This window comes from Lissotriton helveticus, chromosome 8, assembly GCF_964261635.1.
Source record: "Lissotriton helveticus chromosome 8, aLisHel1.1, whole genome shotgun sequence".
In the NCBI taxonomy this organism is placed as follows: domain Eukaryota; kingdom Metazoa; phylum Chordata; class Amphibia; order Caudata; family Salamandridae; genus Lissotriton; species Lissotriton helveticus.
Genome location: NC_136069.1, coordinates 87,958,892 through 87,985,141, shown reverse-complemented (window position 1 = coordinate 87,985,141; position 26,250 = coordinate 87,958,892). Strand labels below are relative to the sequence as shown.

At 47.8% G+C, this 26,250-nt stretch overlaps 1 non-coding gene and 1 pseudogene across 1 annotated transcript; both read right to left on the bottom strand.

The window, feature by feature from the left end:
- Positions 1-20,152: 20,152 nt before the first annotated feature.
- Positions 20,153-20,271, bottom strand: LOC144774430 (5S ribosomal RNA). Its single transcript, XR_013600251.1, has one exon. It is a non-coding gene; the product is annotated as a 5S ribosomal RNA (ribosomal RNA).
- Positions 20,272-21,837: 1,566 nt separating this feature from the next.
- LOC144774432 (5S ribosomal RNA) lies at positions 21,838-21,946 on the bottom strand (annotated as a pseudogene).
- Positions 21,947-26,250: the final 4,304 nt, after the last annotated feature.

Below are 26,250 nucleotides of genomic sequence, written 5' to 3'. Positions count from 1 at the left end.
AGGCGGCGCATTGCTGGAGTAGCATCGCAAGCGCGACGCAGCTCCAGCATAGCTCTAGGGGGCCGTATCTCCACAATGCTGCGTCAATCCTTACGCCTGCTTCAAGCAGGCGCAGGGTTTTGACGCAGCAGCATTGGCCTAAAAGTGACTGAGTGAAATCTTGTAGATTTCACTCAGCCACTTTTAGGAGGCGTTCCTACGCCGGAACCCACATCCAACGCAGGAACACGTCCTTCTGGCGCAGGTCTTTGCAACGTGACGCATCTCCAAGATGTGTCACGTTGTAAATACCACACAGCATGGCGTATCTTTTGCGCCACCGACACCGATGCGTCACAAAAGTGACGCCACGCCAGCGTAAAAGAGGCGCAAGGGACTTGTAAATCTGCCCCTTAATTTCCCTGTGCCTGAATACGTAATGTAAATACGGTACTTGTAAAGCGCTACAATACCTTTGAGTCGAGTTTGCGCAGAACGTGACTCTAGCTCCATGCTTACCGGTCGAATTATCTCTATTAGACCTATGAAAGAGCCACGTCTGGTACCCGTAACCTAACAAATTTAAAAGTCCCCTTTCAAAGGACCGAGTCACGACCATAAATTGTCACAACACATGTGCGTACTTCTTAATTTCTTTGCACTGTATCATCTGACTTAGAGACTTTACGCAAAATTACTTAGAAATCTATCATCAACACCACACGAAGTTAAGTGGCGAAATAAAGTGATATTACACTGTGCTATATATGTTTTAACATGACACAATTAGGGCGGCATCTTCTCATAGTCCTCAAAATAACTTAAAGAATCAGCTCCTATGTTACAAAATAGCATCAAAATCAACGTCCAATAATGATTGATAACGGTCTTTTGCTGCGGCGACAGTTCTATGTTTACACAAATGCATTATGGGTATACTTGATTTACCATCTCTCCTTTATGACCTCATTGGAGATTTCCTTCAGACTGAAGACTGCAATTCTATTGACTGCCGACAGAGGGCCACGCTCGGTTTTACTTTGTCATCCCTGCTCCCAGACTAACTTCGAACTTTTTCCTTATTAGACAGCTGTGACGTCTCCTCTGGAGCCCCGCCCACTCTAGGGGAGGCCGAACCTCCAGCCCAGGGAGCCAGCTGCTAAGATCCCCTCCCCCCATCCATGCACAGGGTGCCAGAAAATGGGGCTGGAATTAATGACCGAAATGGGCGTTGCCTTCCCACCTTTTTGTGAGTAAAATGAGGAGGATGAAAAATAACTCTGGGCAGCTGAAAATAAAATGTACCTTTGAAAAATGTTTGATTCTTTGGGGCATATTCTTTAGGATTTATCGCCAAGTTATAGGCACTTTATCGGAGCCAAAGTGTATATTGGCAACTCACATTTCCCGTCAACGCCAAATGTGACTTGCCAGTTTCTACACACAAGTGCCACCAGTTGTGTCCTCTGTTCTGTTGTGGACGTGTTACGGTTTGTACCACATTGTTCTCAATGTTGATGTGCTCTGCATGTTATGTGTTTGTGCTGCATTTTGGGGGAGTCGCCCCTGCAGCTTTGATTTTGCTTCGCCTTCTCCCTTTCATGCGATGTGCCTTTGGTCTTCTGTGCTTATACAGTTCTGAGATGTTGCATACTTGGGTACATTGGTCTCTTGGTAGGAGTTGGGGGTCTGGGGCATGGTTTGTCAGGAGATATGCACTACTTAATTGTGCATGTGTGCCATTGTGCCCATCTCCCCCCGTCCCCCCAGTCCCTGGTCGTTACTCGCCCTGGTGCTGTTGTGTCCGGTCATGTTGGGCAGAGTCCGGTCCCCCAACTCCTGCCACCGTCTCCCTACTGTGGTACTGGACTCCCACATCCAGTCTGCATTCCTGCGTTCCGGTTGTTGGCGAGTTTCTGCTTGGTTTTGCGCTTCACATCATTCCAGCGCGTCTTGACCTCTTCCATTGACCTCTTCAGCACTCTGACTGCATTCACCTTGTCCACGATGAACTGCCATATTCCATTTTTTGTTGCCAATGACAGGTGACGAACAGTAGTTGATGGTGTTCTACCACCTCTATTTTCAGGATCCTGTTTTTCTGTGGACTGAACCGCTTCTTCCGACTCTTCTTGTCCTTGCCCTTCCCGGACCCCGATGTCCCAGGCTGGTCCTCCGGGGGGGCTTGTGGGGTTCTGGTTCTCCTCTGTACTTGCTCTGGCTTCCTCCATTGTGCTTCGCTATTGTTTGGCTTTTGTTTGTATGTTTTTTTCCCTACTTTTATAGTAATTTTTCCCACCTGACGTGTGTGAATCGCATGCCTGGGGAAGATTAGCGCAGATTTTTTAATCGCGGTTGGGCCCAGCGCACATTTTTTCGTGTTGGGGTTTACTTTTTTATCGGCGTCCCGGTGACCATATCACAGACGTTTGATGCGTTATCGTGAGACTATCGCATGGTACCGCCGTGTTGAGAATACAACGTTTAAACAGTGTTATTTTCCTGCGATAGACTGCGATGTGAAGAGTTGCGTTAAGCTAATTATGTGATAATTATCACATGTTCTTGAGAATATCCCCCTTTGTTTTTCTGAGGGGCGGGAGGGGTTAGGGCTGAACGAATGGCCTGTGAGGACAGACAAGGACATCCTCGCCTTGCAAACATGAGCTTGACATGTGACAACAAAAGGAATGGGAGTGATGAGTGTTCATTACGAACTGCATAATTCTTTTTGGAGTTCTTCTCAATGGCCAAGCATGTGTCTGGAGCAGTGCCAGTAAAGACAAGCATTTGCAGTGCAATAGGTCTTGCATCATGGAAAGTTTGACCAACTGGTATTGCAAATAATAATGCAACACAAATAGCTTAAACTTTCAGTAATTCGAGACCTAATGCAGGGTTAGATTAGGTTAGAAATCGGCCCGGGCACGCAAAAAAAATGTAGCCCATATTTGCATAATTACTTTCTGCAAAACACTGCTTCAGTGAAGTTTTATAAACACCTGAAAACAAGTGGTGCAGACCATGGCGACCCGGATATAATTCCTCTGAGTCCCCAGAAGGGGACAGCGGGCATTCAGACATGTTTGACCCATGTGACATGTATCATCCTAGGTCAGCCGGGTGGACCCCAGACCAAAAAGTTGCAGAGTATGTCGCCAGCAAATCCACCATCTTTTGGAGAAGGATGTCAGGGCGAGACTCAGGAGGAGAGTGTCCAAGACTATCACTGAAAGGGAAGGTAGCGGCCTCCCCTTACATAGACGATGAACTATGCACCTTTTTTTGTAAATATAGGAGAGACCCTAAGTAGGGCATTGATCGATCTTGGAGGGCCCACCTGGACAAACTCTTAGATGTAATTGGACCTATCACCCAAATCATTCAAATAGCAGAGTTTTCTAAGCAATTAGGGGTTCTTATGCCCACAGAGATAGTGGCTGGCTGGGCACCGAGGGCCCATCTGCCTGCTCGGTAACGCAAACTGCACACTGGCGGTGGAAAGAAGGAGATCTCTTCTCATTAAGATCGACCCGCAGCTGGGGAAACTGGCTAAGTCTGGGGCAAGGGCCATAGCACAAGGTAACCTATTCGGGAACACTTTCATCAAGGAGCTGAATAATTTTGTAACAACCTTCTCTGCCCTCGACAAGGTGCAAGCCTCCATAAAAAAAAAATATTCCGGGAAGGTTTCTGCAGGGGCCAGAAAGAGACAGAGTCAGCTCCTCCGGCTGACTATACTACTGAGGTCCCTCTAGAGGTACGTTCAAGAGAAACAATGGTTGGAATGAATGCCGACAGGGGACCTTCTACCCCAGCAGAGGCACCAAAATACGAAAGAGCAACCGAGCCGGCAGAGCAGCCAATGACATCTCATAAGGAAACTCTGGTAAGCATAATGCCTTCATCCCCTCAAGATCTATGGGGGAGACTTCTGCAGTATGCACAGAATTGGGTGAAGATTACAAAGGACCCTTGGGTCCTACAAACAGTGAGAGGATTCCACATAGAATTTTCGAATCCCCTGTTCAGGAGCTACATCCTAGACCACTGGTTCTCTCAACGGAGAGCATGCAGCCAATAGACTCTGAGGTAGCAGAACCTCTGCAAAACGTTGCCTTTTACAGGTCAGTACTTCACCCAAACCAGTTTCTGATCAACTTATTCCTCGTGGAGAAAAAAGAAAAGGGCTTCAGGCCCATCACCATCATTAACTTGAAAGAGGTTAACGAGTGGCTGGTATATCACCACTTTAAAGTGGAGGGTAGCTGTCTGCTCAGGGATTTTCTCCTTACAGGGGACTGGATAGTCAGGCTGGATATCGAGGATGACTGCCTTTCCGTTACCATTTACCCACCACACCGGAGATTCTGCCAATTCAAATGGAAGGGACACATTTATGAGTTTTGGGCTCTCCCATTCAGCCTCGCATTGGACCCTTGGTGCTTCACCTAGTTACTGCGGCCAGTGGTAGCAACCCTCTGCGCAAAAGGAGTACAAATGATTATTTACCTGGGCAACATCATACTCATTGACCAGTCACCGATGCAACACAGACACCATCTGAACATAACTATTGCGCCACTTCAGGATCCATGCTTCGTCATCAACAAGCGGATATCCGATCTGATACCCGCATAACAGATGATCTTCTTGGGGTTTCTCTTTAAATTGACTTTGGCTTCGCTGAGCCTACCATCCTCAAAGGTATCCATAATCCAGAAGGAAGTCAGAAAAGTCCTAAGATGGGACAGGACCTCCCTGCGGCAATTGGCCCAGATTGTAGGACTTCTCTTGTCATCCATAGTAGCCAATCAATATCACCGGCCCCATGCAATACTGAGCTCTACAGAGACTGAAGACGATACACCTATGAAGATAATTAACTTATTTGGAACTAATATCCCTGACACAAGAAGCCAGAACAGAACTCCAGTGGTGAATCGACCACTGGATGCTTGGAACAGGAGAGCAACCTTTGGGACGACACCAGACATAGTCATGAAGTCAGACGCCAGCCGGTAGGGGAGTCAGATGTGGAGATGTGTCAAAGGGGGGATAATGGTCGAAGGAGGAGCTGCAGATACACATCAACAGCTTGGAACTCCTTGCTGGATCCTTTGCGGTCAAATCCCTTACCAGAGACAGAGCTCTGTTGCATTCAGTTATGGATGGACAACATCTCAGCGTTCCAGCACATCAATCAACTGGGTGGGGGGGGGCAGCCCCACAAAGACACTATCAAATTTGACAAAGGATTTCTGGAACTACTGCCAATAGAATCAGATTTTGGTGATGACAGAGTACTTCTCAGGAGTACAGAATATGGTGGTGGACTGGAATTTCAGGAACTACCCGGACAGCAGCATCTGGCATCTGGATCACAAGATCTTCCTAGCACTGTTGGACAAATTGGGTCCTTGCCATTTGGACATTTTTGCATCAGGGTTATACCATCAACTTCCACAATATGTGAGCTGGAGACCGAATCTGGAAATCATAGCAGTGGATGCCTTCCTCCAAGACTGGGCAAAGGATCTTCCGTAAGATTTTATTTATTTATTTATTTATTTATTTATTTATTTATTTATTTATTTATTTATTTATTTATTTATTTGTTTATTTATAAAGCGCATCATTTATCCCAAAGGATGTCACAGCGCTAAGGACTCTAGTAACAGATGAAAGCTGGATTGGCCAATTGTCGTGGGTCAGTCTTTAGGAAAAAGGTGTTTTTAAGTTTTTTCCTTCCCACCATTCATGATGACTCCCAGGGTAGCGGCTCAAGTCAGACGGCAGACACCATCTCTGGTGTTGGTCACACTGATCTGGAAGTGGCAGACATGGTTCTCAACGCTGATGGAGCTCTCGTGGGACCTACTGAAAAAACTGCCCTCATTACCTTGGTACGCAGAGACCCGCAGGGTTGCCTGCACCCTCTGGTCCTATAGGGACACCTTTCCATCATGGCATGGAAGGTTTCCAGGGACCCTGAAAAGACAACCAACTTTCAGCAGATGCCGAAACCTTTATCCAACAGGCATGGGCATCAGGCACCATCAAGAGATATTGCTTGTCTTGGAGCCGATGGAATAGTTTTTTTTTATGTTTCTTTTTATTTAAAATATAAACAGGCAAGGCTAAAAACATGTTATACAAAGTACCAGTTCAAACGAGGAGGAAAAAGACAGTACAAAAAAATCAGCAATCGATATAAGGAAAGGGAGGGGGACAGGGGCCAACTCAATAGACGTATAATGGAGTAGTCAGAATGTGGGGTCAGGGGGAGAGGGAGACCTCAGTGTTATCTACTGCAGGCGGTGTACATATGTCCCCACAATAGCTATTCCAAGGTCCCCACACTCTACGCCATTTCCGGGGATGGCCCGGGCCAAATACACCGTTTTTTCCCTGAACATACACCAGTCCATGTTTTCCTTCCATACTTCGACTGTAGGAGGCCTCTGGGACCCACACAACTGAGCAATAGCTCGCTTGGCAATCATGCCCCCAGGGTCGCCCACTGAGTCTGGGCTACATTATAATCCATGGGTTCCCAGACATTTAACAAGCAGCGCCTGGCCTCCGGCAAGAGAGCAACACCCGTCACTTCCTTCATTACCTCATGCCCCCGCACCGGAAAGCAGCAACTTCATGACATTCCCAAATAATATAGAGAACTGTCCCTACCTGCCCACACCCCCACTTGCAGAGACCCTCTTCAGAAAAGCCCATTCGAACCAAACGGGGGCCCGTGACGTATATCCTGTGGAGGATCTTAAGTTGTACCAGTCGCAGTAGAGCTGGAATCGTGACCTCCTTGGGAGAGGAGATCGCAGACTGCCAGTCCTCGTCCTCTAACTCGAGGCCGTCACGGGTCCACAAGTCCCGAAGACGCAGCAGGAGGTCCGACCTATCGTTAATTAATTTTTTGTAGACAAGGGAGATAGTACTGTCAGGCACATGACCGTCCAACAATCTATCTTCAAGCGGGGACGACTCCGGAATTACCTCCCCCACTGGGAAAACTGACATCAAGGCATGGCGAACTTGAACATAGCGGAAGTACTCTGAGTCACCCAATTCAAACTCCATCTTTAACATCTCAAACGATTTCACCTGGCCCTTAACCCAGAGGCCTCCCACCTAACTAATACCAATGAGGTCCCACTTATCGAACCCCTTGGTCATCCACAGTTTACCAAGCTTATCCGAGCCGAAAAGCGGGGTCACTAGAGTTAAGCGGTCTTTCCATCCCATCGAAATAGTTGCGTCATGCCACATACGTACTGCCGTCTTTGTAGGCCCTGACAAATCCTTAACCACCGACTTTGAGTACAGGGCCCTATAGTAATTACCCCCAGGCAACAGCCATCTATCCATAGCAAAAGCGGGGTTCAATTCAGGACCATAAATACCATGATTAATGGCCCCCAATTGAGACGCCCAATAATAACGTTTGATGTCAGGGAGAGCAATACCCCCGTCGTACCACGGGAGCGTCAGTTTGGCAAGTGCAATACGAGGTCTACCGTCCCACATCAATTTCCTTTGAAGACCCTCAACTGCACGGAAATAGCTAGCAGGAACTATATCAAGAGTGTTCTGGAGAGCATAAAGAAAATGAGGCAGAGACATCATTTTAAAGAGGGCCGCACTACCGAGCAGCGAAAGCGGAAGCTTACGCCAACCCGCGACGTCCTGCTTCAATCTAGTCAAGGGTGGGAGAAGATTCTGTTCATACCGAGTTGCAGGGTCCAATGAAACATAGATACCGAGGTATTTAAACCGGTATACAACCTTTACCACGCAACTTTTACCACGACCTACCTTTACCACGCAACTTTTACAACGCAGGACCCTTTACCACGCATACCATTACAACGCAGGTATTTACAACGCAGATACCTTTACAACGCATACCATTACAACGTAAGTATTGGTAAGTATATTATTTTATTTAAAATATTTTAGGTTTGGGTTTTGGGTAAATGGGTATTTTTAGGGTTCAGGGTCAGTTTTCAGTTTTTGGGTAAAGGGGTATTTTTAGGGTTCAGGGTCAGTTTTCAGTTTTGGGTAAAGGGGTATTTTTAGGGTTCAGGGTCAGTTTTTGGGTAAAGGGGTATTTTTAGGGTTCAGGGTCAGTTTTCAGTTTTTGGGGTACAGGGGTATTTTTAGGGTTCAGGGTCAGTTTTCAGTTTTTGGGTAAAGGGGTATTTTTAGGGTTCAGGGTCAGTTTTCAGTTTTGGGTAAAGGGGTATTTTTAGGGTTCAGGGTCAGTTTTCAGTTTTTGGGTAAAGGGGTATTTTTAGGGTTCAGGGTCAGTTTTCAGTTTTTGGGGTACAGGGGTATTTTTAGGGTTCAGGGCTGGGTTTGGGTTTTGGGGTACAGGGGTATTTTTAAGTTTCAGGGTTGGGTTTGGGTTTTGGGGTACAGGGGTATTTTTAGGTTTCAGGGCTGGGTTTGGGTTTTGGGGTTATGGGGTATTTTTAGGTTTCAGGGCTGGGTTTGGGTTTTGGGGTACAGGGGTATTTTTAACATATATATTTAAAAATTAATAAATAAATAATAATATAAATAATTAAAATATTAAATATTAAAATAATAATTTATGAATTAAAAAAAATATTATTAATAATTACATTATTTTACCATATTATTTACTTACCTATACTTACGTTGTAATGGTATGCGTTGTAATAGTACCTGCGTTGTAGTGTATTGCGTTGTAAAGGTATTCATGGTAAAGGGTCCTGCGTTGTAAAAAATGCATGGTAATGGTCTGCGTGGTAAAAGAACGTGTGGTAACGTCATATATCCATTTAAACCCCGTCTGTGTCACCTGAATGGGACAGTTACGTGGAAGAAGAGGGATGTCACCAGAGAGAACGTATAGGTAGGATTTTGTCCAATTAATAATCAGGCCCGAGTTCCTACCAAAAGAGGTCAAAACTGTCAATGACTTCCGGGGCGAGGTCAGATACAGTAAGATGTCATCTGCATAAAGCGAGATGCGATCTTCAAACTCAGAGGACCACTGAATACCCCTCATCGAGGGCTCCCACCGGATCCATGCAGCGAGGGGTTCGAGGGCTAAGGCAAACAGGAGCGGCGACAAGGGACAACCCTGACGAGTACCTCTCCCAAGACCAAACGGAATAGAGACACAACCATTCACAACAATTTGCGCAAGGGGGACCTTATAGAGAAGCCGCACACCCAGCCAATAAAACTGGGTCCAAACCCAAACTTAGCCAACGCGGCCCATAAATATGGCCATTCCACGATATCAAAAGCCATCGTGGCATCCAACGATGCCAAGATGGCCGGCTCACGCAACGTCGCAGCCCTCGCGAGAACGCCATGCAGACGCCTAAGATTCAGGGCAGTGTTTCTATGTGGGATAAAACCGGATTGATCCGGATGTATCAACTCTCTAATAACAGTGATCAGTCAGTTAGCCAATAATTTTGCGAGGATCTTAGGTTCGGCATTCAAAAGAGATATCGTCCCGTACGATGCACACCGATCCCTTGGTTTCCCCTCCTTATGAATCACCACAATGGTCGCAAGACGCTGATCACGGGGGAGAGAACCACACTCACGAGACTCCAAAAACATATCCCTTAAATAGGGAGCCATCTTGTCAGGCCGCAACTTGTAAAGTTCAATAGGCAGACCGTTGGGACCCATAGCTTTCCCCGAACGCAGGGAGCGAATCGCAAGAGCCACCTCATCCGCGGTTATTGCAGCATCCATTTGTTCTCTATCAACATCAGAAAGGCGCGGTTAAGCAATATCACGCAACAATAGATGTGAGTCCTCCTCCGGCCTATCCGACATGGAGGAGTACACTGTCTGGAAGTGATCCGCAAAACACTGAACAATCTCTTCGGGGTCGGTAACCCGAGCACCACTCGCCATCTCAATCACAGGCACCACACGACTAGCCCTATCCTACTTATCCAGCCACGCTATTAGTTTGCCTGCTTTATCTCCCACATCATATAGATGTCCCTGTTGTTCTCTACTCATGGCCTTAGCCGCGTCAGTAACCAGCGCCCTGTATTCCAACTGTTTTAGTCGCAGAACATGCGTCTTAGCATGGGTAACCTTCTGCTCCAGGCCAAGATCTAGGTTTGCTATCTCCGCCTCGATCTTAACCACCTCCCCATCCCTCCGTTTCTTAACGCCTGCGATTAATGACAGGGCCTGGCCCCTAAGGACGTTTTTGAAAGCCTCCCAAAGCGACACCGCAGATGAAACAGAACCCTCGTTTTCCAGAAAATATTGGTCAAGAGATTTTACCAGGTCAGCGTGAGTTTTAGGGTTCCGGAGATACCAGGGATTAATCGCGGCTACCGGTCCCTTGGTTCCGGAATTCAACTCCATTCGAAGCCATAGCGGAGAGTGATCAGAAATTCCCCGAGCCAAATGCTTGACCTCAGTGATAGGAAGTGCCTGTGCAGCAGGCACCAAAACATAATCGATCCTCGAAAGGCTACCGTGAGCGCCCAAATGAAACGTGTACTGCCGCTGAGTGGGGTGTAACAATCTCCAGCAATCTACCAGGCCCAGAGTATAAATGAAATCGTGAAGCCAGTTCTGCGCCCCCTTAAGATCCCTAGGTGGATGTCGATCAACCATACGAGAAACGACAGCGTTAAAATCACCACCCAATAGCAATGACCCCTCGAGGAGAGCGAGGATAACCCGCCCCAAGTCCGCAAAAGTAGTTGACTGCAGGCCAGGGGGGACATACACAGAAACCAGGGAAAGGGTCCGGCCCTCCCACCTACCCGTAAGAGCGACGTAGCGCCCCCTATCACCGAGGACCGCCGCGTCGATCTCTAGCGGGAGAGAATTCTTAATAAGGATACCAACCCCCCTGGAACCGGAGGAGAACCCAGCATGGGCGACCAAACGATACCCCTTCCTATTCATAGCATGACAAGTGTTACCTATCAAGTGCGGCTCCTGAAGAAGGACCACATCAGGGGAGAGTCGTTTCAACAATTGCAATATTACCCCACGTTTTATTCTATCCCCAACCCATTCACATTCCAGCTCATTAGTTTCAACCCCCTACCCCCATCCCGACAGAGAAAGAAGATCCAACCCCAGTAAGAGTCCAGCACTTCGATCAGAAGGTCTAACAATACATTGCCTTGCAAAAAAACAAATACACACCCCAACAGAACACCCCATCCCCCCACCAACATCCCGTTACAAACCCCCCCACACTGCACCCCTGCGTGAGACTAGAAAGCCACCCCAACTTGCAGTGTGCCTGTCGCCCCCACATCTAACTAAGCTACAAAAAGTCAATCAGAGGAGGAAAGAGACCGACCAATAGCCCCGCAACCCCCCCGAATATCACATCAAATCACATAACAGAATTAGCGAACCACAGTTCGAGGCACACTAGAGACCCCAGAAACCAGACAACAGGTGCCTATTCCTGTTCCATCGATCCGCCTTCCGCCCCACCAGACTGTTCCTCCTGTGCACGCTGGTTCAGCAGAGTGTCAAGCCAGTCGGCCACCACCTCCGGTCGATCAAAAAAATAAGTTCAGACGCTACGAACCAAGATGGCCGCGTAAGCTCCTGGCTCCGCCGACCTCTGCCGGCAGCTTGATTATCCTGTCTTCAATCCTGACCTTACGCCTGATTGCCTTGTTTATGAAGGTCTACTGCTTCTAAAGGTGCAATCCCGAGATTTCTACCTCATCGGCTGACGAAGATACGCCGTGTTTCCATTCTCGGCCTAACACCGTGTGGAAGCCGGGGCCTCGATTTCTGGACTACCCGGGTCAGAGTTGAACAACATAGGCCGTGAGACCTGGACTGAGCCCGGTCTCCCGAAGAGTGCCTGAATTGTTGTCTTTTTGTGAAGATCCTTTGAACGATCTACACCGGGGACTCGCCAGAGTGTCACGCCGGCTGCTGTGGTGGGGGCCCGGTGCCCGGAAACCTTGCTGCCTTCCCGGGGTTGATGGGCTGGGGCCCTCTCTGACGGCGAAGGTGTGTTCTGTAAGACGAGGAGCGCCCATTATTTGATACCAGATTTGCGTGGCCTGCGACTCCGGAGTATCTGGCCTCCGGGGTTCAAGTCCGGCTCTGTCGCCTACTGAGAGGGGATGGAGCGGACGGAAGGCACGCCATCGCTGCAGGCCGTTGTGGCCGCCATTGGGGCGCTCCGTTCGCACACAGTCGCTGTGTTCCGGACACTGATGGTGAAAGTGGATGGTATCCTGGAACCTGAGGACGACACCTCATTTAGTTTCCAGCTAGAGGTGGTACCAGCGGTGCATTGCCCATCAGAGGTGGAGGTCCCCGTGCATAACCCGGAATTCATGAACCTTGACGGTCCCCTGTTACCGACGAGCCAGCCCGTGCTTTTCACTAGCGTCCCTTGCCTGACCCTGCGGCCGCCCAACGCATCTATAGACGGTCTTCCATGTGGCTACGAGTTCCTTGGTGATGGTTCCGGATACTCGCTGTTCTTTGACACCTTTCCTCATTCGAGCCGTGAACTTTTATCCTGTATTCGATCCACCTGTGCTGTCAAGAACTTTTATGGACGCTTTGCCTTTACCATCAAAATGGCGGCTCGAGTGGTACAGACTTTTCTGACGGACCGTACTGGCCAGGGCTGAACTTTATCGACGGGGCCCGATATAATAGCTTTTGGCAATGCCGGGGTTGTGCCTATATTGTGATGGGAATTGGGTGGTTGTTGTTTATCCTCCCCTGACTGGTTTGTATAATTGCTAAATATTGATTTTACCATGTCTCAGGGAGGTCGCTGTTGGCGGGGGGTATGGGAGACCGGGAGTGTGTTTGCTTTCTCCTCCTCCGCTTTCTCTTTTCCCTTCCCTTAGGGTAGTTCTTGGGCGACAGGCACGCTGCTAGTGGGGTTAGGCCGTAGCCATTGCAGGGGTGCAGGGTGGGGGGTTAGGGGTGTTTTTTTTTATTTTGCCTTTCTTTTGTTCTATGGCCCCTTTTGGCTTTTCCCTTTCCTTCTATGAGAGATGGGCTGTTTACTTTTCACAAATCCTTTATTGTCTGGGTGTGTTCGCTGGCTTAATTATCCTGTAACATTGTGGACGAGGTCGCGCGGGTGGGATTGCTTTTGATTGATTAATAGATTGCTTATTTCCTTTTTCCGTTATGTGTACCCGTGATGGGCCTTTTACTTTTTACAGTGATTCTTGTTTGTATATTTCCCCCGCCTGGCCCTGTTCTGTATTTCACTGCAAAACACCTGATGTCTGTATTGCCTACTCTTGTCCTACTGTTAAAATAAAAAATATATATATAAAAAATAAAAAAAAGTCCGCTCCGCATGTTCGATCCTCAACTTGGCCGGAAAAAGCATAGCGTACTTAAGGCCCACGTCACGCAGTCTTCTCTTTACCCCTAGGAAACCAAGTCTCTGCTTCTGGACCGATTGGGTAAAGTCCGGGTAGAAGCTGATGGTAGTGTTCTCAAACTTCATAGGTCCACCCATCCGTGAGGCTTGCAGGATAGCGTCTCTATCACGGAAATTAAAAATCCTTGCAATTATAGGCCGCGGTGGGGCACCCAACTTTGGTTTACCCCCTGGAACTCTATGGGCCCGCTCGACCGTAAAAAACTTACTCAGTCCCTTGGGTGCAAGGTGCTAACAATGAGATCTTCGATGAAGAGGTCAGCTGCTGGATCTCCCGCCTTCTCCGGGACCCCGATGATACGGACATTGTTTCGCCTAGCCCTTCCTTCAAAATCTTCCAGACGACACGTAAAGAGACCATTGGATGCCCTCAAGTTACGGACCTCCGTCTGCAGGTCAGCGACGTCACCCGTCAGACTGGAAGTCTTAATGTCCAACGACTTGACTTTCTCGTTCGTTTTCGTCAAGTCCGCACGGATCAGGTTGACATCTATCCCCACAGTATCGAGCTTGTGGGCGAGAGTCTCCATTTGTTGCCCAAGGGAGGATTTGATCCCATCGATAGCGGCCATAACGTCCTGCAGGGTCAGCTCTGTCGCCGAAGTCGGTGGATCTCTCGTGTCTTCCAGCGACCTACCCGGTCCGCTGGGAGATCCCTTAGCCTGGGCATAGCGATCCATGATGTTAGTATGGGTATAGCCACCCCGCCGAGTGGTCTTAAATTTCTGCTTTATCCCCTCCGGTTTCCCCGCCATTGCGGGATGTAGGCCGACTTGGAGCGGTTAGACTAAGTAGGAAGATGGCGGCCCCCGGGACCCCCGAGCGGAGGCCAGCTTCAGCCAGAGGGCACAGGCCAAGTGTCCTCCCAAAACCGGCAAAGCAGTGAAAAAATACACTCGAGTGCAACGCAGAATAACAGCCCTCGGCACGGGGGGATGTTCCCAGTCGAAGATCTCTCAGGAAGACAAATTGAAAGTGAAAGTCAACCGGACCGGTCGTCCCTGCCCCCTCAGGCCAATGTTATTCAACTACAGCTCAGGCACCAAGCCAACTCCACAGCCGGGCATCACGGAGACGTAGGCCGACACCTTCTGAGCACCACAACACCGGCTCCCGGGGTCCGATTCGGAATCTGAATGCAGGTTTCGCCTCACCCGTGGTTCGTCTTCACGAAGACATCAATGAGGGACAGGATAGACGACAGGATAGATGCGGGAGGTTACGAGAGTCTCGGGAGCCCTGTGCTCACGCGGCCATCTTGGTTGCCGATGGAATAGTTGATGTTTGGACAGACATCTGGATCCCTTGTGGGCAGAAGTTACTCACAATCACATTTTTGGGCAGAATTGGCACAGTCAGGGCTGACATACCATACAGTCAATTCCTTTAGGTCAGCCGTATCATCCGGACATAACATTATTGATAACAAACCTCCTGAGAAAAGCCTTAGGTCTGTAAACTAATGAAGGGTATCAGACTCTCTAACCCCTCGGAGCTCAGATAGTCAGACATATGGGACGTTAATGATGTCTTACAACTAATCCTTAGTTGGCAGGATAACCAGTGCTTGTCACGAAAGGAACACTCAGCAAAACTGCCCATATTCCTATACCTCATTTCATGAAAAGGGTGTCCGATGTGAGTACTTTGGATACCTCTGCTAGGGTTGTCACGCCAGGAGGAGTCACGTTTACCATATGTAGGAGAACTAAGAAAAATACCATGTCGGTATCTTATCCTACCTTTGTAATGCACCAAACTATGTGTAGTCAGATGGTTTAAGGTATATGAAGAAATTACAGAGGATATCAGACCAACAGGTGAGAGGCAACTTCTAATTGCCACACAAAAGCCATTCATTCTATTGGCAGGTGGGTAAGGTGGATCAAAGCCAAGGCCGGTGTGGACGTGCATACATTTGGGGCCCAATCCACAAGAGGGGTCATGGCATCCAAAGCCATACAGGTAGGTGGCAAACCTGAGTATTTCATGGCCATCCGAGTCAACCTTCAAGAAGTTTTACTTCAAACCATTTCGGAGGCCGCCACTCTGGTCGTAAGTAAGCTTTGAACATGCATAATCCTCGCCTCAGGTCCTCTCAGAATTAAACATTTCCTAGCTAATGAGAAGAAAAATGTCAATTCTGTTAAGGACAAGGAGGCGAGGATTATCCCACCCAGGGACATCATGAAATGATTTTCGGACCCACCCGATGTTTCTTCGTTATCAGTAAGTAAACTTAATATCATATGTCTATTTAAGTTAATGTTCGTGGAATTGATGCAAATGTTTTGGGTCAGATTACCCAAACAAAGTGTTTCCGTGCTAAGAATACCTCCTCTCTGTGAAGTGGGCGCCTATCCAAATTAAAGGTTAACTTAGCACCAATCTACTGTAGATGATCTAAAGAACCATGGGGCATATTATCAAGCAGGGCGTTAAAATCATCGCCTTTTTAGCGGCAGAAAACTGCAGCTAAAGCGGCGATAATGGGCTTGATAATATGTCCTGGAGAATTCCAATAGAAGCCCATGTTCACACCAGAACATGGGTTTCTATTGGAATTCACAATGCCATATTATCAAGCCCATTATCGCCGCTTTAGCGGCAGTTTTCTGCCGCTAAAACGGCGATAATTTTTAACGCCCTGCTTGATAATATTCCCCCATGTTTTCATCTATATCTATACTAATATAATAAAGAGAGAGCCCAAACATTTGAGGCGGGTAATCTCAGGAACCACAGCACCAATCACACCACCCAATACAGCGTTGGAAAGGGCAGTTGCAGCAGAAGGACATAGGCTATGCAGACACCCACGATATACATTTAAAAGGTAAAAGAACCGTGCCAGCAAAGTAGTCCCTTGTGGGCGTGTCTGCGTTATGCTGTGGGCGTGTGCTGGGGGTGTGACAAACACCGGGGGCGTGTGGTACATTCCGCCCTTCATTTCATGTCTCATATCGTGTGCTGTGGGACTGTGCTGGCAGCGTGGGCGTGTGCGGGGCGTGGGATTACGGAAAAAAAAGCAAGCGTTGTGTCCAATATTTCATCGTTTTTTCTTCCCAGGATCTGTACATTCCAGCTCCGGGTGTCCACCTTCCTCCCTTTAAATACCCCTGCACCCCATAATCATAACCCACCCTTACTCCTTAAAATACCCCAACACCCTTAAACACTAACCCATATTAACCCTATAAATATACCCTGTACCCCAAAACCCAAACCTATCCCTAAACCCAAAAAATACCACTGTACCCCAAAACCTAAACCTAGCCCTGAACCCTATAAATACCCCTGTACCTCAAAACCCAAACCTACCCCTGAACCCTAAAAATACCCCTGTACCCCAAATCCCAAACCTACTCCTGAACCCTAAAATACCCCTTTACCCCCAAACCCAAACCTAGCCCTGAACCCTTAAAATACCCCGGTACCCCAAAACCCAAACATAGCCCTGAACCATAAAAATAACTCTGTACCCCAAAACCCAAACCTACCCCTGAACCCTAAAATACCCCTGTACCCCAAAACCCAAACCTAGCCCTGAACCCTAAAAATACCCCTGTACCCCAAAACCCAAACCTAGCCCTGAACCCTGAAAATACCCCTGTACCACAACACCCAAACCTACCCCATAACCCCAAAAATACCCCTATACCCCAAAACCCAAACCTAGCCCTGAACCCTAAAAATACCCCTGTACCCCAAAACCTATACCTATCCCTAAACCCTAAACCCACCCCTGTACCCCATAACCCAAAACTATATCTGAACCCTTAAAATACCCAAACACCCCAAAACATATACCTCAGTACCCCAAAACAGATACCCCTATACCCATACTTACCTTATCCACACATAAAAAAAAACATGTTTTGACCATTCATGCATTTACAACGAATTTCGTTGTAAATGTATGCATGGTAAAAGCATATAAAATGTAATGCCATGCTTTATAATGGCATTGCAGAGTCATGTTACTTTCGTAATGAAAGTATGCGGAGTGATGGTATGCGGAAAGAAAGTTGCGGAATAATGGGTGTTTACCCTCCCCGGTAAGTACATTGGTGGCACGGCGGCCCACATCTCCAGCAACATACTCATATTTTTTCACCACCGATTTGAAAAATGCACAGGTCTCTCTCATTGATGGCCAGCACCGACATACACTTTTAGACACACCTCCCACCTCTAGAATTGCGAACTTTAGAGCTGGGGAGCTACGTTCGAATCTCGGCATCAGCTCAACATCCTGTGATTCCAGGCAAATCGCTTTGTCTCCCCGTGCCTACCACAAATGAATGTGTTCTTCTGTAATGTAAATTGTGCTCATGCCATGTTGTCGAGTTCGCGCTATATAATATTACAAGGAAAAGTAAAGTAGGGAAAGTCGAGTTCACACACTACTGAACGCGCACTCTTAAGTGCATCAGCAGTGCACTGTGAATCGGAGGGTTTCACAGGCCTGTCACAGATAAGAAATGCTATCAAAACGAAATCCTACAAAACAATATACTACTGGCCGGCAGCAATTCATACCCGGAGAACGTCGGGACGGGCTGCTAGTGTTTCTATAAAACAGCGCTACTGAGGGCTGCATCCTTAGCTCCAACGGCACTTGGGGCCCGATTCACTGAACTAACTTAAGACAAAATCATAAACTTACTACCATTTTCGTATTCACAGAAGGCACTTACTCATTTTGGGATTCACAGAAGACACTTACTCATTTTGATACTCACAGAAGTTAGGGGTCCTAACTTTAGGACTCCTAAATGCTTTCTGTGAATACCGAAAGTCTTAAAGTTCGGATTTTTCCCAGTTTAGGAGTAGTAAAGTTAGGACTCCTAACTTTAGGACTCCAAAATGTCTTCTGTGAATACCGAAAGTCTTAAAATTAGGATTTTTCTCAGTTTTAGGAGTGGAAGAGGTGTGGCGCAGTGGCCAGGGCGACGAACGCTGGGGATCACGGTTCGATCCCCGGCACCGGCGGCAAGGGTCTGCCCAGCCCCATGTGACTCTGGGCAATAGCTTGCTTATCCTTCCCAACGTCCCCCGCACCGGGAAACCTACGGGTAGCTGTGTGCTTTACAAATACAGGATTACATTTTTTAAAGTTAGGAGTCCTAACTTTACTACTACTAAATTGAGAAAAATCCTAATTTTAAGACACGGGAACCGTGGCTCATGATGAGCTGAGCTCGTCATGAGCATGGGAGGGGTTAACTTCCTCCAGTGAAGAAGAACAGGAAGGGACGTCATTCAGTTGCACCGGATTGTATGGAATGAAGGCATTCCTTATCTACTGATTGGACTATGGTTACTCTGGCGACTCATCCTCCTATGGTTCATGGGATATATAGTCTGTGTTGTTTTTTATTTAATATGTTCTTTAAAGGCTGGTGATTTAATAAAGTGAAGAAAGTAATGCATAATCCTCAGTGTGAGAAGTTGGCCTGATATAGATTGTTCACTATTCTAACGAGACACCTGGTACCAGTCCAAACGACCCTAATTTGATGGTGGTTGTAAAGTCAACTTTATAGAAAGCTATCCTAGTGGTAGCTGTGGAGAGCAGCCTTCAGGCTAAGACTTTAGAGGTCAGTTAAGCAAGTTGTTTTACCAATTATAATCCCTTGAGTACCAAATGAAAGCACATCACACAAGGTATATATAACAAATATATATGTATTTATTCTAAACACAACCCCTCTGCGCTCTTTATGAGGTCAGAGGTAAAAGTACAATACAAGGAACTTAATTAGTATACGATAAGTTGCACAGTATACGTTATGCCCCAGGGGCCTCACAAACCATATCTTAAAATAGTAATATAAGAACCACGTCTGGGGTAGAAAGCAGGCCTACGGCCTGTGGAATCGCTGGGGCTTCTAGGAACAACCAAAGGTTAGCATGTAGGAGGCCCACGGGAGACGCGTGCAGTGTCTAAACACAGCCGCGGGTTACCATTGACATTCTATGGGAAACAAACAAGTTACAAACTTAACAATTTAAGGAAACTTCTGAGTGAACTACGATGGAACCTTTTTAGACTAGAACACTTCGAGAGTCAAGACCCACGGGAGCACCGGAGTACTCGTGTTACCTCACCCAGGGAAGCCGGGTGCAGAGGTGCCTTTTGGTGTCGGGCGTCATCGTCGATTCCAATGGAGAGCTGTGAAGAAGTGCTGCAGGCGACCAGAGGAAAAGTGTCCGGGTCGATCGAAGATCTGAAGAGCCTGACAGCAGAAGGGACAGAGTCTGGGTGACTTGCCAGTGACCAGGAGGTGATGGGAAGTTGCCAGCCAATGTCAGGTGATTTCAGGTGAAAAGGTGAAGCTTGCTTTTTCAGCCAAGTGGTCCAGGAGGTGTCGAGGATGACCAAGAGCTGGATTCGAGCTGTCCCACAAAGGATCTAGTTGACTGAGGGGTTGGTATCCGGTTTGGACCCAACAAGGCTTGGCAAACGCAATCCACGCAGGATGTCGAGATTGGCTTCGGTGCAGACCAGCAAGGTCTGAGGGATTTCTCTTTTGGAGAGAAGTTGGAGCAAGCCTGGAGCAACCAGGAAAGCAAAGTAATTCAATAATAAATAAATAATGCAAAAAAAATGTAAGAGGAGAGGAGATCAGAATATTTATTTATTATTATTTTTTTGTTGTAAAAAGTGCTATTAGCGAGGAAGCTTAGGTATGATTGAGCAAGGGCCGAGCCTGGTGTCAGCGAGTGGCAAAATGTCTACAGCACCTGGTATTCCCAGGTTGTCTCTCATCCAAGTACTAACCAGGCCTGACCCTGCTTAGCTTCCGAGATCAGACGAGATCGGGCGCATTCAGGGTGGTATGGCCGTAGGCATCGGAGGCTGCAGGTTCAGGCCTCTTGTGCTGACAACCTCCTTGCACTCTGGAACGTGCTGCACTGCACTGCACTTGCACACTTCCCTTCAACAACTGCCCTCCCTTTGCAAGCTTGCTACAGATAGCCAAGCACAGCCCTCTCTTCCAGCAGCCTTGTGCTTGCTTCTTTCCCAATTACACACAGGCTCCGGCCTCCCTTTAGGTGCCAGCCGGAGAGCTCCAGCAGCCTGGGATTTTCACCAAGTGCCTGGCCTTGCTTTGCGCTGGCCTCTAAGGCACTCTATCAGGCCACCGCTCTATGTGGCAGTGGTTGGCAGGCTACCGCTCTTCAACTCTGGATCGCCCGCAGAAACATTGGGGTGACAAGTTTTTTCTGCGCAGCTCTGGCTGCAAGTTTCCTTTTCTTTTTTAATCAGGGACAGAGCCCTGATATGCAAATCACGTCCATTTCTAGGGCCCGCCCCTGTGTACATACAGAAGAGAGACTGAGATGAGGGACTGAGTGCTGCCTGGGTAAAGGGTCCTTCTTGCAAGTGGCCTGACTTCAGCAGCCGCCCCTCCTTAAGGGCAGTGAGGCCACGACCCGCCCCTTTTGGACAAAAAGATTGTATGTCAGGCTTAACAAAGGTCAGCTAGACAAACACGCTTTATGTTCAGGTCAGGCGGCCAGGAGCTGGACATGCACTGAATGCACAGACTCCCGGCTTCCTGAGCTGAAGATTGCTGGGCTGAGGATGTCACAGCTTCGGTGGGCCTGACCTCCTCAGCTCAGCAAATGTCCTGGAGGCCCTCCCCCTCGTGACAAGGGAGAGTGTCACGGATAGCCTCGTAGCTGGGCGCCTCATTTTTTAAGCCCTGAAGTGCCAACGGCCGAGTGTCTGTCACCGACTCTGTCCCCCATCCTGCTCTGTGACGAGTGAGGGACTGTGCTGCCTCCCCTCATTGGCTGACCAAGGTAGCAGTCCCAACCCTCCTGGCTGCTCCCCGAGCCCTGCAGCAGGTAAGTGTTGCTTTTTTATTGACTGGTTCGCACGTGTTTGTATGTTTGAGTGTATGTGTATTTGTGAGCGAGTCTCGTGAAAGGGGGGTGGGTGTGTGAGTGTCTGCATGCGAATGCATGGGTGTAAGTGAGTGTGCATGCGTGTGCGCCCCGCTCCCCTCTCGGTTGTACTGAACGGCTCTCGTTGCCTGCCTCTCTGCCTCAGCCTTCCCCCTGCTCCCGGGCTGCTGGGGAAGGCCAAAAGAGGGGGACCAGGAACCGGTACTGCTGCCCCCGGAGCAGCCCAGCAGCAGCTTGCAGCAGCTCGAGGCCATCCGGCAGAAGAAAACCCTCTGCTGGGGAGGGGGTGCGGGTCCCCTGTCCTGCCTTAGGGCAACCGTTTTCAGTTTTTTTGGAACCAGGGTAAAGTGCAGCCGAATTTTCAGTTTCCGAATGGAAAGTTATGGGCCCTGCGTGTTGTCAACTTGATGGTGTTTTCTTTTTGAAGACAGATACAATAAAATAATAGAATAAATACCCCCCCTAAAAGAAAAAAACAGAAGTGCCACTAGCGAGAAGCAAAAAGCCTACAGCACCTGGTATTCGCAGGCGGTCTCCCATCCAAGTACTAACCAGGCCCGACCCTGCTTAGCTTCCGAGATCGGGCACATTCAGGGTGGTATGGCCGTAGGCACGAGAGGCTGCCGGTTCAGGCCTCTTATGCAGACGCAGCCCAGCCCGCATGATGTCGTCACCAGGCTACTTTCAAGTACATTTGCACATTTCCCTTTCACACCTGCCCTCCGTTTCAAACTTCCTGCACAGAGCCAAGCACAGCCCTCTCTCGCACTTGCTTATTTGAAACTTTGGCAGAGGCTAGGACCTCCCTTCTTAAGGGGCCGGCACTAACAGCAGCAAGCGCCTAGCCTTGCTTCTAAGGCACTCTACTTGGGCCACTTCTATATGTGCCCTCCTGGGGGGTGGGGGGAGGGCTGCAGGGACTCCCGCTCTGCAGCTGATGCTCACCCCAACTCTGGGGAGGCAACTTCTTCACCCTCAAGCACTGGCTGCTTCAAGTCTCCTGTTGTGTGTGTGTTTTTTTTTTTTAAATCAAGGACAGGCCCCTGATAACATAACAGGTGTATTTGTAAAGCGCACGATTACCCGTAGGTGTCTTGGCGCTGTAAAACAGATGTTTATCGTTACCCAACTCAATGGTACTCATTTTATCAACCTCAAATGGATGAAAGGCTGAGTGGACCCGCCGGGATTTGAACCTGTGACCATTAGGTCGAACAGAGGCCCCTGCAAGGGACACATTAGTCCACTGAGCCACCAGACCTGGCTATGCAAATAATATCTATGCCCCGCCCTTCGGTGCCTGCGTGTAGAAGAGAAAGTGAGGCGAGGGTCCAAGAAGTGCCTGGGTCCAGGAGGGAGGAAAGGGGGACAAGCAGCACCAACAACCATTTGTGTGTGTAACCTGCCGCTTTATTGAAACAGGTGCCCATTACACTTTATTAAAAACTGGCACTTTGCCTTACAAAACTAAAACCTCTCTAAACATCGAATTACCTGACCCCTTGACATTTCGTCCCCCCACCCCTACGATGCCCACATGATAAAAAAACCACCCTGCAACATACAACAATACATAACTTCCAATACATTAAATAATACACAATCTTATCACATAACATTATAACTCCTACCCTCCCAAGACCTACAATCCTATCTGCCTTCCTGCAACTGTAACTAACGACCCTCTAATATAAACTTCCAAACTGCTTAACCTTTCCCCGCTCCTGTTCACCAACTCCCCAAACTTATCGATAAACTACCAAACTCCAGCCAAACTTGGCCAACTTCAAAAATAACTCTGCCAGCACCTGTTCCAAGTGACAACATTACAATAAGATAACCCCTATGCACTTGTTGCAACAGATGCCCCTATCCAATAACCTGCTAAAAATGCCTCCCACAAAAACCTTAAGCCCAGGGAGGGTGGGCGGGGCCAGAAAAACCTGACTACAGCGCTCCCAGCCACCAGGTCACCAGAACCTAAAATGGTGGCTGGGACAACGCTGACCCCCTAGAAAAAGCCTTGGGCTACATTGTCAAATTGGGCTGCCTTTGGGCTACTCCCAAGGCAGCCCAAAACAGCAAAATGGCTGCTCCCTGCTCGCTCCCCTCCCCATCCCAAATCTGCCCGGGGGTAGACCTTGCGATGCTCGGCTGCACACCAAACCCCCCTTGGGTGGGAGGAAAGGGGGGCAAGCAGCACCGACAACCATTTGTGTGTGTAAACGGGCGCTTTATTGAAACAGGTGCACATTACACTTTATTAAAAACTGGCACTTTGCCTTACAAAACTAAAACCTCTCTAAACATCGAATTACCTGACCCCTTGACATTTCGTCCCCCCACCCCTACGATGCCCACATGATAAAAAAAAAACACCCTGCAACATACAACAATACATAACTTCCAATACATTAAATAATACACAATCTTATCACATAACATTATAACTCCTACCCTCCCAAGACCTACAATCCTATCTGCCTTCCTGCAACTGTAACTAACGACCCTCTAATGTAAACTTCCAAACTGCTTAACCTTTCCCCGCTCCTGTTCACCAACTCCCCAAACTTAACAATAAACTACCAAACTCCAGCCAAACATGGCCAACTTCAAAAACAACTCTGCCAACCAGGAAAAGGCGGAAGGGTAGGCGATTACACTGCCTCCACCTTTTCCTGCCCCCCCCCTCCCGCACCCATTAACAGTCGCCCTGATGCCTCTCACCCTCGGTTCCTCACTCCCGATGCACGGATGTATGATGATACATCGCCAACCGCAACAACGCCAGCAATGCCCACGCAATTTTTAGACCGTAAAAGACATTATATCAAAAGCATTCACTGCGCATGCTGTCCCCACGCTATTGCAGTGTCTCTGCTGTTTTAGGCAAATACAACGCAGTTCACGAAATCGCATGCTATTACATCGTTTTTTCCACTGTGTTTGTTAAGTATCTGGGGCGTGTTGTATTGTAATCCTGTAGTGTTAAGTTTGATACAAGTGATCGGTGCACGCTTCTGTCATCTCCCGTGTTCCTGCCTCCCCTCAAAAAGTTATTTTCCATCTGCCATGTGCTATATGTGCTTTCATACCGAATGTCATAATCCGTCATCTTCCATCTTCGTCATCGCAGCAACTTTTTTGTTTTGAAAGTTATTTACATAATGTAAAAACATAGTAGAACCATATGCGCGTAAAATAATTCTTATTCAATACAAGTGATCGGTGCACGCATCTGTCATCTCCCGTGTTTCTGCCCCCCCAAAAAATAGTTATTTTCCATCTGCCATGTCTATATGTGCTTTCATACCGAATGTCATAATCCGTCATCTTCCATCTTACATCTCCGTCATCGCAACACGTAGCACTCATGTTGCATCTTCACGCATGTGGCATGCTATATGTTATCTTCCTCATCTAGTGCCTGCCTTTGCCAATATGTTTTTCATCGCAGCACATCATGTCACATCATGTGCTATAGTGCCAGTCTTTCCTAAAATGTCATCCACGTAGCAATATGTTTTTCATCGCAGCACAGCATGTCGCATCATGTGCTATAGTACCAGGCTTTGCTAATGTCATTCATCTGCCGTATATGCTATGACGTCATGTTGCATCTGTCACAATCGGTGCGCGCATCTGTCATCTTCTGTGTTCTGGACCCCCCCAAACAAACTTCTTTTCCATCTGCCATGTCATCTTGCATCAGTCCTAATGCGCATCTGCCATCTGCATGCATGTGGCATGTTATATGTCATCTTCCGCGTCTCGTGCCAGCCTTTGCCAATCTGTTTTTCATCTCAGCACATCATGTTGCATCATGTGCTATAGTGCCAGCCTTTGCTAATATGTCATCCAGGTAGCCATGTGCTTTCATACAGAATGGGTCTCTCAGCCTCGACAATAAAAACGTTTTTACTTTGAGCAAGTGATAATTATCTATAGTTTAAAAGTTATTGACATAATTGAAAAACATTTTATTTTCCGTCTGCCATGTCATATGTCATCCATCTTCCATCTCCCATGTCATTGCATAATCCGTCATCTTCCACATAATGTCATAATCCGTAATCTTCTATATCGCATCTGTCATCTGCACGCATCAGGCATAATGCTAGCCATGTGCTATATGTGCTTTCATACCGAATGTCATAATCCGTCATCTTCCATCTCCGTCATCGCAGCAACTTTTTTATTTTGAAAGTTATTTACATAATGTAAAAACATAGTAGAACCCTATGCGTGTAAAATAATTCATATTCAATACAAGTGATCGGTGCACGTATCTGTCATCTCCCGTGTTCCTGTCCCCCCCCAAAAGTTATTTTCCATCTGCCATGTCTATATGTGCTTTCATACCGAATGTCATAATCCGTCATCTTCCATCTCCGTCATCGCAGCACGCGTTGGCATTGCTAGCGATGTTAATGTCAATGCGCATTAGTAGCATGCGTTGTAAAGCCTCCTGCGATGTGAAAGTCGCGTTGTGATGGCAGCGCGTGAAAACACCTTCGTTGTAATGGGTGTTTCCCCCGATGCACACCCAACAACCTGGACAAAACCTCCTGTAACTCTAAAAGATAAATGTCCATGCCCAAGCGGGAAAGGTGAACCCCGTCACCCCGAAACAACTCCGGCGCATCGTACCTAATGTCCCGATGCCAAACCTGTGAAAACCCCAAGGGCCTCATTTATGAAAAGTGACGCATCGCTGCATGAAAACAGCGATGCGTCACTATACATTGCGCCCTCCTTGCAACACCAATGATGCGTCATATTTACAGTATGACGCATCATTGCGCAAGGAGTTACAGATACGTCAGTATTTCTGACGTATCTGTATGGCACAAAAGTGACGCATTGCTGGAGTGTGTCACGCAACTCCAGCAATGTGTCCTTTCACATGGGGCAAG